Consider the following 13,162-nt stretch of genomic DNA (forward strand, 5'->3'; position numbering starts at 1 on the left):
TGCTTCCAGGGAGAGTGGAGACTAAAGGTAATAGCCCAACCTCTGGGAGGGGCTGGAAACTAAAGATCAGCCACAGAGGCAGTATCTAATTGAGCCCAGATAAAGACTGTTGGCATCACAGGCTCAGATGAGCTTCCCTGGTTGGCATTACTCCCTGTATATTTCTCACATTGATTTTGGAAAGTAACATGACTTCACAGGGAGAAGACAATGGAAGCTCCATGTCTGTTACTTTTCCTGGACTCTGCCCTATGTACTTCTTCCACGGCTCAGTTTAGTCAGTGTTGTTTCCCTGTAATAAGCCCTAGCCACGAACATAATGGCTTTCATTGAATTCTGTGAGTTCTTCTAGACGATGATCAGGCCTGGGAGTGGTTTTGGGAGCCCTGAACTTGCAATTGTTGTCAGAAATGAGGGTGGCCTCATGTGGACTGTCTCTGTAACCATACGGTTAAACTTGCAGCTGTGTTAGAGGGGACTGTACTCTCTAACTTTGCAATTAGCTTAAACTGATGCTCTTCATATACCATGAACCACAATAGTATCAGCTGTATTCAAAGACATCACAGGTATTTTCTTTTCACATTAGAGTTGTTACTTGTCTTAGTCATCTAGTGTTGCTATAACGGAAATAACACAAGTGGATGGCTTTAACAAGTAGAAATTTATTCTCTCACAGTCTAGTAGGCTAGAAGCCCAAATTCAGGCCATCAGCTCCAGGGGGCGGCTTTCTCTCTCTGTCAGCTCTAGGGGAAGGTCCTTGTCATCAATCTTCCCCTGGACTAGGAGCTTCTTAGTGCAGGGACCCTTGGTCCAAAGGACATGCTATTTTCCTAGCACTTATTTCCTGGTGGTATGAGGTTTCCATGTCTCTCTGCTCCCTTCTCTCTTTTATATCTCAAAAGAGACTGGCTTAAGACACAACCTATTTTTCTAGATTGAGTCCTGCTTCATTAACATAACTACCTCTAATCCTGCCTCATTAACATCATAGAGGTAGAATTTACAATACATGGGAAAATCACATCAGATGATAAAATGGTGGACAATCACACAATACTGGGAATCACGGCCCAGCCAAGTTGACACACATTTTTGGGAGACACAATCCAATCCATGACATTACTGATATTGCAAAATATCATTTATCTCTTTCTATTTTGAAATGATGCTAATTATTAGACCTACTGCTGTATCCTGAAATTTAACGCCTTAGTAACCCACATTTTACATTTAAGAAGCAATGGAATAATACTTCTGTAATAAGTACTTACCTATTACATTTAAAAATATTTTGATAACTGTATTTTAATATAATTTATTTCCAATTCTATCCATTTTATTTTTATAGATTTTAAAACATTTTTCTGAAAGGAGTCCACAGTCTGCCAAAATGGTACATGGCACAAAATAGGTTAAGAATCTCTGAAGAGTTGGTACAAATGTGTGTGGACAGAGAGAAACTCTGGTCAAATGCAGTCTCCAAGCCTGTGGTGTCCCAGAGAATGTTATGAAAGAGAGACAGAGCACCTTATTTTCCCTTCCTGGATTCAGCAAGGATGACTCATTGTCAGTTTAACAGATTTGAATCAGAAATGTTGAACATGAAGAATATGGGCCAGCCATAGCCAGGGATGTGAGCAGATTTCAAGGGACAATGGCCAATAGCACTTCTGCCCACAGCATATCAAGCATGAACCCAGGTAGGCTGTGACTTTTCTATGGATCTTGCCAAGCAACCACCCATGTAATTTCTGCACAAGTTTACCTGTGTTGCTAAGTACTCCTGTTCCCAACTTGAGGGGGATAATGTGTAAAACACATTGACTCAACTTAGGTCCTTATTCTTAAAGGTGTATACAGGAGAATCTAGCTTTTACTTTTCAAAATTTAATATGAATCTAACAGTATTACCTCTATTCAGAGCTTGACTCCATGACTTGGGACAGCTATTATCTTGAGATAATTACTTCATTCTCTGATTACTCATTGACAAAAGCTTTTATTTAAAAGAGCATAACCTTAAAATAGAAATAATTTGGGAAAATTATGTGTATCAGCTGGGATTAAGATCTGCTGCATACAATTAGAAACCCCAAATCACTGCAACATAAACAAGATAGATATTTATTTTCTCTTGTGTTAAAAATATGCCTGGAGTAAGAAGTTCAGGACTAGTACAACTGGACCAAAGCAAAAGCTAAGACACATCCAAACACTTTGAGGGACAGAGTAGGTAGGGGTGGGGCCTGGGGACTATACTTTTGGAGGACAACTAGGTCAATTGGCATAACGAAGTTCATAAGAAAATAATCTGCATCCCACTTTGGTGAGTGGCATCCAGGGTCTTAAAAGCTTGCAGCTAGCCTTCTTCCAGCTAGCCTTCTAAGATGCATCAATTGGTCCCATCCCACTTAGAGCAAAAGAGAATGAAGAAAACCAAAGACACATGGAAAATATTAGACCAAGAGACTAAAGGATCACATAAACCAGAGACTCTACCAGCCTGAGACCAGAAGAACTAGATGGTGCCCAGCTATCACCAATGACCACCCTTACAGGGAACACAACAGAGAGCCCTAGACAGAGCAGGAGAAAAGTGTGGAGCAGAACTAAAATTCACGAAAAAAGACCAGACTTAATGGTCTGACAGAGACTGGAGGAACTCCCAAAATTGTGGCCCCCAGATGCTCTGTTAACCCAGAACTGAAACCGTTCCTGAAGCCCACTCTTCAGACAAAGACAGGACTATAAAACAAAAATAATACACCTGAGGAGTGTGCTTCTTGGTTCAATCAAATACATGGGACCAAATGGGCAGCTCCTGACTGCAGGCAGAATGAGAAAGCAGGAAGGGACATGAACTGGTTGAATGGACACAGACAGCCCAGGGTAGAAAGGGGGAGTATGCTTTCACATTGTGGGGATTGCAACTAATGTCACAAAACAATATGTGTATAAATTTTTGTGTGAGAAATTGACCTGTATACTTCCACCTAAAGCACATTAAAAAAAAAAAAAAACCAGAACTAGTGTGGCAGGTCTGTAAAGTAACTGGCCCAGACTCCCTCTATCTTTGTGCTACTCCATCCTTAGCAAGTTACATTTAGTCTCTAATTTGCCTCGTGATTTATTACAGCTGATTGAGCTCTAGCCATTGTATCTGCATTCCAGAAGAAGGAGGAAAGAGGAAGGATAAACAAGTTCTTCTGCCAACTAAGGTAGCTTTCTTTTAGCAACCTTCTCAGTAATCCCATTCAACATTTCTTCATAGACTTCATTGATAAGAACTTGGTTACATGATCATACCTAGGTGTAAGGATGGGAAAAGTAATCTCATAATCAGGTGTATTGTTTCCAATAAAATCGTTCTATTTCTAAAGAAGAAAGGAGAATGGATATTAGGCAGCAGCTTGTGGTCCCTGTGACTATATGTGTATATATATGGGACTTTAAGCATGTACATGCTTTAGAGTGGCACTCAAGAAAGAGCACTGGACTAGCAGACAAAAGTCCTGGGTCCCAGTCCTACCTCTACTTTTCACCGACAATACCTTGAACAAATCACTTCTTTGAAGTTCAGTTCTTTCATTTATAATCTGGATGTGTCCATTCTTTCCCTTTCTGCTTTCTAATTGTTGTGAACCTTAACTGAAATAATGTATATGAATGCACTTTTAAAACTAGAAAAACCAGAAAAACCAAACCCATTGCCATTGAGTCAATTCTGACTCATAGCGACCCTATAGGACAGGGTAGAACTGCCCCATAGGATTTCCAGGGAGCGCCTGGTGGATTTGAACTGCCGACCTTTTGGTTAGCAGTCGTAGCCCTTAACCACTATGCATTGCACAATGCAAGATGCTTTGTGCTTCAGGAGGCATGGGAGCTGTAGCCAGGAAGGTCTGTTCAGCAGATCTTCCAGTAAACGACACCTAAAACTTTGAGGCAAGAAACAACCCCCATCTCTATATTGACTTTTCAACTTGTGATAATGTATTTTCTAAGATTAGATGGAAATTAAACTATGGTATTTTTTCATCAGATCATTAATGATGCCAGCTACATGTACTATATAATAGCTGCAAAAGTGGACTCAAATGTACCAACGATTGTGAAGATAACAGAAGACTGGGCAACAGTTCATTCTGTTATATGTAAGGTTGCCATGAGTCAGAGATGACTTGATGGCAATGAACAACAAAATGACAACCTGTACTATAGTTGTGATATAGGTAAGGAAATAAATTTTAAATGATAATATTATATCTTGTGGCCGATATCTTCAATGGAAGTCTTGGTAACTGTTGAGAAGAATCAACTCTTGTTAGCTGAAGCAGAAAGGATGTTGTTTCAATTTACTAGGGTTACTGTAACAATAAACGGCGAATATACACATGGACCTCGCCAGATGGAACACACAGAAATCAAATTGACTACATCTGTGGAAAGAGACGATGGAAAAGCTCAATATCATCAGCCAGAACAAGGCCAGGGGCTGACTGTGGAACAGACCATCAATTGTTCATATGCAAGTTCAAACTGAAACTGAAGAAAATCAGAGCAAGTCCACGAGAGTCAAAATATGACCTTGAGTATATTCCATCTGAATTTAGAGACCATCTTAAGAATAGATTTGACGCATTGAACACTAGTGACTGAAGACCAGATGAGTTGTGGAATGACATCAAGGATATCATACATGAAGAAAGCAAGAGGTCATTGCAAAGACAGGAAAGAAAGAAAAGACCAAGATGGATGTCAGAGGAGACTCTGAAACTTGCTCTTGAACGTCAAGCAGCTAAAGCAAAAGGAAGAATTGATGAAATAAAGGAACTGAAGATTTCAAAGGGTGTCTCGAGAAGACAAAGTAAAGTATTATAACGACATGTGCAAAGAACTGGGGATGGAAAACCAAAAGGGAAGACCACGCTCGGTGTTTCTCAAGCTGAAAGAACTGAAGAGAAAATTCAAGCCTTGAGTTGCAATAGCGAAGGATTCCATGGGGAAAATATTAAACGACGCAGGAAGCATCAAAAGAAGATGGAAGGAATACACAGAGTCATTATACCAAAAAGAATTAGTCAATATTCAACCATTTCAAGAGGTGGCATATGATCAGGAACCGATGGTACTGAAGGAAGAAGTCCAAGCTGCTCTAAAGGCATTGGCGAAAAACAAGGCTCCAGGAATTGTTGGAATATCAAATGAGATATTTCGACAAAGAGATGCAGCGCTGGACGGGCTCACCCGTCTATGCCAAGAAATATGGCAGACAGCTTCCTGGCCAACTGACTGGAAGAGATCCATATTTATGCCTATTCCCAAGAAAGGTGATCCAACCAAATGTGGAAATTATAGAACACTATCATTAATATCACATGCAAGCAAAATTTTGCTGAAGATCATTCAAAAACGGCTGCAGCAGTATATCGACAGGGAACTGCCAGAAATTCAGGCTGGTTTCAGTAGAGGACATGGAACCAAAGATATCATTGCTGAGGTCAGGTGGATCCTGGCTGAAAGCAGAGAATACCAGAAGGATGTTTGCCTGTGTTTCATTGACTATGCAAAGGCATTCAACTGTGTGGATCATAACAAACTATGGATAACATTGCGAAGAATGGGAATTCCAGAACACTTAATTGTGCTCATGAGGAACCTTTACATAAATCAAGAGGCAGTTGTTCGGATAGAACAAGGGGATACTGATCGGTTTAAAGCCAGGAAAAGTGTGCATCAGGGTTGTATTCTTTCACCATACCTATTCAATCTGTATGCCGAGCAAATAATCCGAGAAGCTGGACTATATGAAGAAGAATGGGGCATCAGGATTGGAGAAAGATTCATTAACAACCTGCGTTATGCAGATGACACAACCTTGCTTGCTGAAAGTGAAGAGGACTTGAAGCACTTACTGATGAAGATCAAAGACCACAGCCTTCAGTATGGATTGCACCTCAACATAAAGAAAACAAAAATCCTCACAACTGGACCAATGAGCAACATCATGATAAACAGAGAAAAGATTGAAGTTGTCAAGGATTTCATTCTACTTGGATCCACAGTCAACAGTCATGGAAGCAGCAGTCAAGAAATCAAAAGACGCATTGCATTGGGCAAATCTGCTGCAAAGGACCTCTTCAAAGTGTTGAAGAGCAAAGATGTCACCCTGAAGACTAAGGTGCGCCTGTCCCAAGCCATGGTATTTTTAATTGCATCATATGCATGTGAAAGCTGGACAATGAATAAGGAAGACCGGAGAAGAGTTGACGCCTTTGAATTGTGGTGTTGGCGAAGAATATTGAATATACCATGGACTGCCAAAAGAATGAACAAATCTGTCTTAGAAGAACAGACAGAATGCTCCTTAGAGGCAAGGATGGCAAGACTGCATCTTACATACTTTGTCCCTGTTGTCAGGAGGGATCAGTGTCTGCAGAAGGACATCATGCTTGTCAGAGTACAGGGTCAGTGGAAAAGAGGAAGACCCTCAATGAGGTGGAATGACACAGTGGCTGCAACAATGAGCTCAAGCATAACAAAGATTGTAAGGATGGCTCAGGACCGGGCAGTGTTTCGTTCTGTTGTGCATAGGGTTGCTATGAGTCTTAACCGACTCGACGGCACCTAACAAGAACAACAACAACTGTAACAAGGTACCTCAACTGGGTAGTTTAAAAGAAAAGAAAATTTTGCTTCCAGTTCTGGAGGTCAGAAGTCTGAATTCAGCATATTGGCAGGACCGTGCTGTCTCCCAAGTTTCTAGAGGAAGATCCTTCTTTGTCTCTTCCAGCTTCTAGTAGCCCCAGGCGTTTCTTGGCTTGTGGGAGCGTAACATCAATTTCTGCCTGCCGTTTCACAGGATTGTCTTCCTTCTGTGTCTCTCTTTGTCTTCACATGGTGTTCTTCCTGTGTCTGTTTCTCTCCCTCTTCTCTTTTTTATAAGGACATCAGTCATATTGAATTAGGGCCCACCCTACTCCAGTTTGACATCATCTGAAGTAATTATATCTGCAAAGATTCTATTTCCAAATAAGGTCACATTTACAGAAAGGGAGGGTTAGGACTTAAACATATCTTTTTTGGGAGACACCCGTCAACCTATAACGGATGTATTACAGGATTTAAAATGACTTAAAGAACCACTGGGAGCAGGGAGCTGAAGAAATAGCCCCTAGGCTGAGCTTCTAGGGACAACCCCCAAAGCTCTGAGGGAACTGCACTGCTGATCCTGCCATGATCAAGAGCCATCTGCTAAGTAAGGAGTCTTGCTTGAGTTTTCCGCTCTAGAATCATACTGCTGCAGCCTCAGTCTGATCCAGCTTGATCCACACCAGCAAAAGGCACCTAACCTCAATCAATCCAGAACCCTATCTTTAAGGGAGTCCAAGAAATACAGCTTTTATCTTTACAACCTCTGCTAGAAAGAAAAACACCTAGATGCAAGTTGGAATAGATGTTGGATGTGTCAGTCCACATATCTGCTAGAGTGAATTTTAGAATACTTATGAAATGGGAAGTGCTATTTGAAGTCCAAAAACACTAGCTACGTGTCTTAGAGATGAAATGATTTCAGTGTGACATAATATAATCATAGCAGAAGATTGAATGAGGAGGCAGGAAGCATAGGAAATATTCACATAAATGTATCTGTTGCATGTTATTTTTAAGTTAATACATTTGCATTAGCATTAAACCCAAGTTAGGCATGTGGGTGTTTCACTGAGAATATTATTTGCTCATATATATAAACTCTATGACTTTCTGTTTGCTTCTGTTGATTAGGACCAGATTAACTTACTCATTTTAATGTATTTACACATCATGACAAAACCACAGTAATTAAAGTTCAACATGTACCTAGAGGTGATCTAATGAAATTTTACTGAGTAGGAAGGTTCCTAATAATTATCTTTCTGCTTGAGCAGCTTAGTTAATAAAACAGAAGGTGTTCAAAAATAAGAATAGGCTAGAGTCATAGAAGAATGACCGCAGTTCTTAATGATTCTAAAAAATATTGTGGAAAAGAAAAGATATTCATTAGAGTGAAAAACAGTTTTGATGTTGCGGGTCAGCCCAGCTTCTGAGAAGGGCAGATTTTCAACCTGATAATGTGGAACATCCCCAGGCAATAGGGCTATGACCGCTCCCTGATTGGTGTATTGGAGTAAACAAATATGGTCAATGGATGGAAGAATCAGATTGATGTTTCCAAGACTGCTTTGTTGCTTTTAGTTGCCATTGAGTCAGTTCCGACTTACGGTAACCCTGTGTGTGCAGAGCAGAACTGCTCCATAGGGTTTTCAAGGCTGTTACTTTTTGGAAGCAGATCACCAGGCCTGTCTTTAGAGACACCTCTGGGTGAGTTTGAACTGCCAACATTTTGGCTAGTAGTTGAGTGATTAACAGCTTGCACCACACAGGTACTCCCCCAAGACTTCTGAGGCAGGGCTTATAAAGAAGGTAGAGGAGAAGCAAAGACGAGGACAATGGGACAGTGAGAATATCCTTTCTAAAATCTGTTTCGTTTTCCCCTAGGAGAATGGTTCTCAAAATTTTTGGTCTCAGAAATGCAAATCAAAACCACAAGGAGATACCATCTCATCCTGGCATTACTGGCACAAATTAAAAAAAAAACAGGAAATAACAAATGTTGGAGAGGCCGCAGGGAGATCGGAACTCTTACGCAGTGCTGGTGGGAATGAAAAATGATACAACTATTTTGGAAAAAGATATGGCGCTTCCTTAGAAAACTAGAAATAGAAATACCGTATGATCCAGCAATCCCAGTCTTAGGAATATATCCTAGAGAGATAAGAGTTGTCACATGAATAGACATATGTACACCCATGTTCACTGGAACATTGTTCACAATAGCAAAAAGATGGAAACAACCTAGATGCCCATCAACAGATGAATGGATAAACAAACTATGGTTCATATACACAATAGAGTATTAAACAATGATAAAGAACAGTGATGAATCTGCGAAGCATCTCATAACATGGATGAATCTGGAGGGCATTATGGTGAGTGAAATAAGTCAATCACAAAAGGACAAATACTGTATGAGGCCACTACTGTAAAAACCCCTGAAAAGGTTTACACACAAAAAGAAACAATCTTTGATGGTCACAGGGAGTGAAGAGGTGGGAATGGGAAAACACTAAATAAGACAATAGATAAGTGGTAATTTTGGTGAAGGGTAAGACCATACACAATACTGGGGAAGACAGCACAACTTGTACAAGGCAAGGTCATGGAAGCTCCATAAACACATCCAAACTCCCTGAGGGTCTGAATTGCTGGGCTGAGGGCTATGGGGACCACAGTCTCGGGGAACATCTAGCTCAGTTGGCATAACGTAGTTTATAAATAAAATGTTCTACATACTACTTTGGTGAGTAGTGTCTGGGGTCTTAAAAGCCTGTGAGCGGCCATCTGAGATACTCCCCTGGTCTCACCCCTTTGGGAGCAAGAACGAAGAAAACTAGACATACAAGGGAAAGATGAGTCTAAAGAATTAATGGACTACATCTACCACGGCTTCCACCGGACTGAGTCCAGTACAGCTCGATGGTGCCTGGCTACCACCACTGACTGCTCTGACAGAGATTACAATAGACGGTCCTGGACAGAGCTGGAGAAAAATGTAGAACAAAATTATAACTCAGAAAAAAAGACCAAACTTACTGGCCTGACAGAGACTGGAGAAACCCTGAGAGTATGGCCCCTGGACACCCTTTTAGCTCAGTAATGAAGTCACTCCTGAGGTTCACTTCTCAGCCAGAGATTAGACATGTCCATAAAACAAAAAAGACTAAAAGGGCACAGCAGCCCAAGGGCAAGGCCTGGAAGGCAGGAAAGCTGGTAATAGGGAACCCAAGGTTGAGAGGGGAGAGTGTTGATATGTCGTGGGGTTGTTAACCAATGTCATAAAATGAGATGTGTACTAACTGTTTAATGAGAAACTAGTTTGTTCTGTAAACCTTCATCTAAAGTACAGTAAAAAGAAAAAAAAGTAAAGAAAAGCAAAAGGAAAAAAAAATTGGGGTCTCAGAATCTTTTTAAACTCTTAAAAATTATTGAGACCCACAAAGAGCTTTTGTTTAGGTAAGTTATATCTCCCGATATTTATCATATTCAAAATCAAAACTTAGAGATTTTAAAAAGTATTAATTTTTTTTAAATAATAATAATCTATTATATGTTAACATGAAGGTTATTTGCAATTTAAACCCATGTCAATGAACTTTTTGTACTATATTACATTAAAATCCATTGGTCTATTTTGTACTTTGACTGGATCTTTTACCAGTTCGTGATTTTGTAAAATCATTTATTGGTAATTTGGAAAATACTAGTCCACTGAATTATGCAAATATTCCAAAGGTTGATACATTATATATATTTAATAGTCTATTGTGTTTTCAGAGATTTACATAGCAGTTTAGTTTCCCGTTCAGCAATTTCCATACAAATTTTTCAGTGACATTGGTTACATTCTTCACAATGCATGAACATTCTCATTATTTCCATTCTGGTTGTTCCATTTCCATTAATCTAGCTTCCCCGTGCCCTTACATTCTCATCTTTGAAAGTAATTGTTGACAGTTTGGTCTCATATAGGTGATTTTTTAAAGATGCATAGTAATATTCATTATTTATTGAGCCAATTTGTTATTTCGGTTAGTTTTAACCTCAGGGATTAGTTTTGGTTCAAGGTTTGAAGAGTATCTCAGGGCAAGAGTCTTGGGGAGCCCTCCAGTCTTAATCAGTCTAGCAGGTCTGTTTTTTTTTTTTGAATTTGAGATTCTGTTCCACATTTTTCTCCCAGTCTATCAGGGCCCATCTGTTGTGGCTCTGATTAGAATGGTTGGTAGTGGTAGCTGAGCACCATCTAGTTCTTCTGGTCTCAGGGTAGATGAGTCCACTGTTCGTGTAGACTAATTGTCCTATTGACTAGTTTCTTCTTTGAGTCTTTGGTTTCCTTCTTGCTCTTTTTCTCCAGATGAGTACAGAGCAATAGTTGTATCTTAGATGGCTGCTTGAAAGCTTTTAAGGTCCAGACACTACTCTCCAAACTAGGATGTAGAACATAACTTTATGAACTATATTATATAGTTGCTGGAGATATTCCACGAGACTATGATCCTAATCCTTTAAACCCAGAAATCCAATCCTGTGAGGTGTTTGGTTATGTCTATGAAGTATCCGTAACTGTGCCTTTATGTGCTTTATTATATATGTGAATATATATGCATACAGTCACACAGATGGAAATACATATACATACACCTATATATACACATATTACAATGTATTTTTTTTTAAATCACATTTGTTAATGTCACTACTGGCTTCATCAGAAAAATTCTAGCAATTGGGAAACTGTCAATCTTAAGGTGGCAGACAGAAGTTTTCCAGAATTCTAATTTTCACTCGAATATTGAATTTTATCATTGTTGACAAATCCTATCAGTTGTTTTCTTTGAAGTGACAGTCTCACTTTATTCATTTTTTGAGAATATATCTGCCAAATACCCATGTTTGAATTAGCATAGTTTTTCTGTCAGTTGTTCTTTCAAGTAGAAAATGAAAAAAAGTAGCTAGTTCAGCTTGTAATTCAAACAATTGGACAAATACTTTTTCCGAAGACACCCATTGTACTTCTTCCGTATATAGAAGTGCTTTATGTGTACTTCACATTTCATTACACAAAATATACTGTATTTTTACATAAATAACGCACACTTTCTATGGTTGTTTGCCAACTGCTCCTTCCCCCCATGAGGTATTTTCATAGTCGTGTTAATTTTTTTTTTTACAGCAACATGTAAAAAAAAAAAAAAATTGGCGTAGCAGCACTTATGAAAATGTATTGCAGGGGGAGGGAGTGGTTGTCTAAAAACGGTGTGGGAGTGGTGTCTGATCTCCTCTAACTTCACAAGGGGGACAGAGAATCAAGATCAACAGCCCAAGGCTGATTCTGTGAGGCAGAGGTCAGACATGCCTCCTCTCTCCGCCATCTTTACCAATTCTAACACCAAATGTCTCTCCCCAGGTGCTCTCTACTTCTCTGCTGGGTTCAATAATTCATTGCAATGGCCACACAGAACTCACAGACAATACTCATGATTATGAGGTTTATTAGGGAAGTAACAGTTTGCAGTTCAGGTTCGGGAATACTCAGGACACAGTTTTTCCATCTGGACAGCCTCTTCCCAGCCATCATAAGCATGCCTCCTTGGCCCTCAGCCTCTGCCCTGCTCAGACAAGTGTTACAAAGCTCTTTTAGCTCTCCCAATAAGTGCCCAGAGACACTCTACCAGCAAGCTTCCTGCCCAAAGGCGCTCTCAGCTTTCTCCCTCGGTGGGCTGGGAAGCCCATCACACCATCTCCTGCTGTCATTTCTCTGCCACCGCTTTCTTCTCTGTCTCCTGGTTCCAGGAGCTTCTCAGCACAAGGATTCTGGGTCTAGTGCAGGCGGGGATCCCTGGTCCAGGAGATGCACTCTCCGATCCTGGCTGTTCTTCCTTGGCGGTGATGGAATCCTCTCTCTCACGCCTCTGGGATGGCTCACCACAAGCCTAGCAGGATGGCAAAACTCACCAATCACTTTGGTGGGCCACAATTACCCTATTTGCATAGTCCCACCCAGTCACTTAGGTGAGAGTTGCAAGAACATAGTGAGAAAGGACACACAAAAGTGATCCATTGCACAGCAGGTTGGCAAATAAATGTAGAAGGCACGTGTTATTTGGGTAAAAATACGGTACCCCAGGATCAAGATGTAAAAAAAGTAATAATTTTTCCTGCTTCGTCAAGGACATTCTTAAGTGAAAGTGGCATTTTTTCCCTTGTGAATGCCTCATGGTGAAGAATACAATGCCTACTAGTATAGTTAATGTCACTGGCTTGATTTGTGCTAAAATGTCAGTAGTTTTGTCCATTGTTGCTTTTGTATCATGAGTGCAAATCTCAACAGAGGAAAAAGGGCAAATAATGCTTTAGTTTTGTCATGTTTCATACTGTCGGTTGTATGAAACCCCTGAAATACTGCTGCAGTAGTATTTGAACTGACAGTCCCTAGGCAGCTTTGATATTGGTTTGTGGTAACTGTCATAGCCAGGGACAGTTTTGTAGCAAGGAAGCCACC

The sequence above is a fragment of the Loxodonta africana genome, chromosome 4 (assembly GCF_030014295.1).
Source record: "Loxodonta africana isolate mLoxAfr1 chromosome 4, mLoxAfr1.hap2, whole genome shotgun sequence".
NCBI classification, from domain to species: domain Eukaryota; kingdom Metazoa; phylum Chordata; class Mammalia; order Proboscidea; family Elephantidae; genus Loxodonta; species Loxodonta africana.